Below are 5,857 nucleotides of genomic sequence, written 5' to 3' on the forward strand. Positions count from 1 at the left end.
TCTCTAAGTTTAAAAAGAAAGAAAGAAACAAACAAACAAACAAAAAAATACAAAATAAGACTGGGGATGTGGCTCAGTGGTCGAGTGCCCTTGAATTCAATCCCCGTGACCTTCCAAAATAAATAAGTAGACTAAATTTATCTGCAATCTTGCTTTTTGAATTCATGCCTTTTTTTCCTCTGGATAATTCACTTCTGTTTTGATTCTGCATGCTTAGATTATATATATCTTAATATATATATATATATATATATATATATATATATAGATAGATAGATACAGATATAGATATATATGTGTATGTGTGTATGTGTGGGTGTGTATGAATAATTTTCTTTGTCTCTGAAAAGGAAACTGTCTATTCAAGTTTTGCTAACCTTAGTTTTTAAAGTTAATTTCCATTATAACTTATATATAAAAGTGGAATTCATTGTGATATATTCATACATGCACACAGCATAGTTTAGTCAATTCTTTTTTTAAGACAAAATTAAAACATAGATGTAACTTTATTCACCATTATTATATAAAGCTTGATTTGTAAACTATTTAAAATGTGTAAGAGTTCTGTATTACAAGAATTAAATAGTACAATTAACCATTGCATCATGGGTTTAAGTTATATATATATTAAAACCATTTTTTTCATGTGGGAAATATACGATATAATAAATGTCAAAGGACCCAATAAAGCAGTTTTTCATTACTTTCAGGATCTAAACAAAGATTCTGAATATCCAGAGCTCTTTTGCTGTATTATTTTATATTCAAATATCTCTCTATCTATATTCTGAGTCAAGTACCTTGACCAAAACATTTGGAATCATTAGCTTTGTAGCAAAAGATTTTCCATCTACACTATCATGTTCAGAGGAATTCTTGTTGCAACACTGATAAAATCTGCTGGCTGCTCTGGGATGACATTCAGTGTACTCACTACTTAACTCGGTGGCAGGTAACACAGGTACAAACATGAAATAGTTGTACACAGTTCATCCAGGACGCTGCTGCTCCCCAGCTAAAACTAACCAATGAAATACAACACATCCACTGAGGTTGACGTGGTTTTAGAAAAAGCACATTTGAGAATTATCAGACATTATCTTCTTCATCTCACCCCCAGTCACTGACAGGAGTTTTGTGGGCCACCATGCTGTTTACTTTGTGGATTGTGGTAGTAAATGAGCGGGGACTTCCTCAGAATTGGTAATGAACTGTGGTTCCAACTCTTCCCATTTTTCAGGTACAACCAGATCTTTGTATAAATCAGTAGATCAAATGAACAGGAAACTTCCCACAATGGTAGAAATGTCACTGTCACTGTGATCTGTCTGATCATTGAGCGAATTTCATCCTGGATAGCTTTCGGAGACTTATCTCTGGGAGTACTGTCATCTTTTGCAGATTTGTCACACTCCATGTCAAATTGCCACCTTTAGAGGACCTCCCCATTTTGAATTAATCAGATGACCACCAACAGCTTCTGAACTGAGCACTTGTACAGCCAATCTTTCAGCTGTTCCAAATCACTGTTGAGGTACTTTATGAGCTCAGGGTCAGTAGTTACCAGCAGGGTTAGTCCATACTTCTGAAGGTTTCAGAGGGATACATGCCACATTGATATAGAATAAAAAGAACTTGGCCATCATCTCCAAACTCCTGCGCAGGGTGATGCCTTGCTTCTGGGACAATTTAAAAATTAATAAAAGGAAGACCAATAGAGTAGAGGAAGGTGACCAGGGAAAGGAGCAGTAGAAAGAAGGAAATAGTCTTGGGGTTCACAATGGAGTAAATTATGTTACATACATTTATTAGTATGTCAAAATTTATTAGAGTTTATGTATAACTCTAATGTGTTAATAAAATTAACTTTAAAAACCAGATATCTAAGTAAAAAAAAAAAGTGTTAATTTCCTACCTGGCCTCAAATTTGAACATACAAATGTAAGACTTAACAAACTCAGGTAAAAGTCTGGCTTTTGAAACTAGGAAATGATAATCTATGCTTTAATTTTTTCTTGTATGCACCTGTATGTTTATATGCTTATATATTGTCTGCATGGTACTAAATGGACTTATAATTAGCCCAAACACCTTTTTATTCATGTTAGTTAATTTATAATAAGTAATTTAATTGTTCATAATAAGAATGCCTTTAAATTTTAATAACTTATTTTTCTAACCTACTAACTAAATGGACTATTTGTCTTTAGATACTTGAGATACAGTGTTCAAAGTTTTCTATATACAGCAAACTCTTAGGACCTTTTTGAAAATAACAAAATGTTATCTGTGTTTGATTTCCATGAACAACCTAAAGGTAGCTATTAAAATAAATAAATCAAATAAATATATAGAACAGGCATTTTGATTCTTAGAAATTTTAAATGACAAATGTAGTTTTTTATGACAAATTAATTCAAAGCTAGAAATCGTAGGTTTAGGTTTCTGATTTCTGAATAACATCATTTTATAAAGAGCTAAAAATTGTAAGCTTTTGTTGATTTTGTTGTGGTTGCTAATTGATCATAAATGTATCAATATTAAACCTTATTAGTACTTTCAAAAGTTAACTATTAGTCTGTCTACACCTAAATTAAGATTTAGTAACCTAAATGTTGTTAAGATATTAAGTGAGTGATTCTGCAATCTGCATTTGGGGTAAAATTGGGGGTTCATAACCCACTTCAATCTAATGTATGAAATATGATATGTCAAGAGCTTTGTAATGTTGTGAACAACCAATAAAAAAAATGATGTAGAAAAAAAAGATATTAAGTGAATTTTGCACTACATCTGATATAAAAAAAAGTTTAGTAATGCTTAAATTTGCCAATGCTTGAATTCTAGAAAAATTAGAAGTGACTTTTAAAATGCATTATTAAGTAGGTTACAACAGTCTGGCAATGATTGAAACTGCTTCTAGCAAAGTTTACAAGAGAACTACCTTAAAGAACAAAGATTTTATGTTTAGATAATTTATGTTGTCTGAAAATTTTATTACATTTTTAATTGCTTAAAAGAAATGAGTTGAAATTTATCCAAATTCTCATTTGTTCTAAAATCTCTTTGTACCTCTGGTTAAATAAACTACTATTTTTACAATAATGTTACATGATTTATTGATAAAATGCTCTAAAACTTCAATTCTGACAGTCTGAATACAGTGGTGTTAATCATGATTGTTGTCTTATACTTTAGAGATAACAAAATTGCTTTGCTAAGATCCTAAGTTATCTTAGTAATCATAATGCGTTCTATATTCTCTGTGGCCAAAATGTAAGCTATGTCTCTGTAATATTGGTTATTTTAAAGGGGGATTTTTCGATTGAACTTTTTACATTATGTTGTGACTTGCTTTGCGAAGTATATTTTATTATATATGTTCTTAATTAATGAAATGACTTTTAAAATTTATTCTTATTAGTAATGCATGACATTAGTATTTTGACATATTATACATATGTGGATTATAACTTCCCATTCTTCCGGTTGTACATGATGCAGAATTACATTGGTTGTGTATTCATACATGCATATATGAAAGTAATGTCTGATTCATGCTACTATTTTTCATATTTTCATTCTCCCTTCCCTTCATTCCCCTTTGTCTAATACAAATTACTTCTGTTCTTCCCTATCCACCCCCCATTTTGAGTTAGCATCCACATATCAGAGAGAACATTTGGCCTTTTGTTTTGGGGGATTGGCTTGTTTGACTTAGCATATAATCTCCAGTTCCATCAATTTACCTGCAAATGTCATAATTTCATTTTTCTTTATGACTCAGTAGTCGTCCACTGTGTATATATACAACATTTTCTTTATCCATTCATCTGTTGAAGAGCACCCAGGCTGGTTCCATAGTTTAGCTACTGAAAATTGAGTTGCTATAAACATTAATATGGCTGTGTCACTTTAGTATGCTGTTTTTAAGTCCTTTGGGTATAAACTAAGGAGTGGAATAACTGGGTCAAATGGTGGTTCCGTCCCAAGTTTTCTGAGAAATCTCCATACTGCTTTCCAGAGTGATCGTACAAGTTTACAGTCCCACCAGCAATGTGTGAGTGTACCTCTTCCCCCACATCCTTGCCAATATTTATTAAGTGGATTTTGCACTATATCTGATATTAAAAAGTCTAGTAATGTTTAAATTTGCCAATGCTCAAATTCTAGAAAAATTAGAAGTGACTTTTAAAATGCACTTTTATTACTTGTATTCTTTTTTAAAAAAATATTTAGTTTTTTAGTTGTAGTTGGACACAATACCTTTATTTTATTTATTTATTTTTATGTGGTGCTGAGAATCGAACCCAGGGTCTCGCATGTGTTAGACAAGCACTGAACCACAACCCCAGGCCTATTACCTGTAGTCTTGATAATTGCCATTCTGACTGGAGTGAGATTAAATCTCAATGTAGTTTTAATTTTTATGAAATGACATTCTTACAACCTGTATTCACAGTTTTTACAGTTCTGGAGATTATACCTCAATTCTAAAGATGCTTTCTACCCATTTGATGTTTAATCTTGATTTAGATAATAAGGACTCTGTAATGCATATCTGGCAGAAGTATTTTCACAGACAAGTTGCTTTCTTTGGGTGTGTTTATTAATTCAAGTCTCATACACAGACTAAATTGATTTGCCCTTATTACTAGTCTGTATATTTCTGGCCTAGCAGCTAAACTTTCCAAAACCTTCTGTTGTTTAAAATTAGCTAAAAAGGGGTCTTATAATGTGTGGGGACAAGTGGATGAAGTAGTGCATACATGACATACATTAAGGGCGTCTGAGTGGCAGGCCACTCCCCTGTGCTAGACATGTGACCAGCAAACCGCTTACACCCTAGGCACAGCCCTGGGTGTGAGGCCGTGTGTTGCAGTCCCTGTGTTTGCTCCATGGCCCACTCCTCGATTGGTCGATGCAGGGACAGTTGGCTAGAAATTGTATTGGTGGCTGCCTGTAATCTGCTTAGCTACTGCCTGAGTTTATATACATGGTAACTGTGCAATACAATCAGACCTGCCTCCTGCTTGCTCTCCAGAGGTCTTGATTAGTGACTCCACAGCCACACTCTCCTCTGCCCTGTTCCATGGACCTCCTCTCTGAACGAAAGAGAACCCACACAATGATGCTGACTCAAACTGTCTTGTAACTTCCCCTCCAAGATGGGACAACTGAGATGAACAATAAAGGCAAAGTGCCTCTGTGCTGAGGGCCATTGCCAAGTAGGAATGATGCATCGAAATTTCCTTGCCAGTGTACCCCATGTTGCTTAGAGGAAGGACTCGTGGAAATGGACTTGCCTTGGACATTCGCTGTGACATTGCATGTATGTTTGAGAAAGGTGACCCTGCTCAAGGACCAGGGTGGATCCAGGTTTAGGGTGTATCCTGCAGGTTTTAGGAAGATCCCGCTCCTTGGGTTTAGGGCGTTCCCGGTTTAGGACAATCTGGGTTTAGGGCGTTCCCGGTTTAGGACAATCTGGGTTTAGGGCGGTTCCAGGTTTAAGGTTATTCCTGCTGGGAATAGGGCATATCCTGCTGCCTGAGTTCCCGTTGAGTTCTCATGGAATTCAGAAAGTTTTTGGGATTCAAAGCCTGGTGGAGTACGTGAATTTGGGCCCAGAACTTGGATTTCCCCAGAACGTGTTTGTAGAGGGCCAGTGTGAGTTTGGGAATAAAGAATTGCTGTTTGAATCTACAAAGCTGTGAGTGGCTCGTGATCTTGTGCCCAGCCAGACTGCGGCACCTCTGATGTGGAGGCCAAGATGCTTTGGCAAATTTTCAGCATTTTCAGAGAAAATCATTCAGAGACAGAGAGGAAAATCATGCAGAGTCACTTGTCAAACTCC

The 5,857-nt window shown here is 35.1% G+C and overlaps 1 pseudogene across 1 annotated transcript; it reads right to left on the minus strand.

Moving 5' to 3' along the window:
* Window positions 1–1,113: 1,113 nt before the first annotated feature.
* On the minus strand, window positions 1,114–4,389 carry LOC308643418 (mitotic spindle assembly checkpoint protein MAD2A-like; annotated as a pseudogene). Its single transcript has 2 exons — window positions 4,368–4,389; window positions 1,114–1,682 (listed from the first exon to the last, which is right to left on the minus strand). The product of its transcript is annotated as a mitotic spindle assembly checkpoint protein MAD2A-like (transcript).
* Between the last annotated feature and the right edge of the window lie 1,468 nt (window positions 4,390–5,857).

Source organism: Spermophilus citellus, assembly GCF_964194105.1.
Source record: "Spermophilus citellus genome assembly, chromosome: 3".
NCBI classification, from domain to species: Eukaryota; Metazoa; Chordata; class Mammalia; order Rodentia; family Sciuridae; genus Spermophilus; species Spermophilus citellus.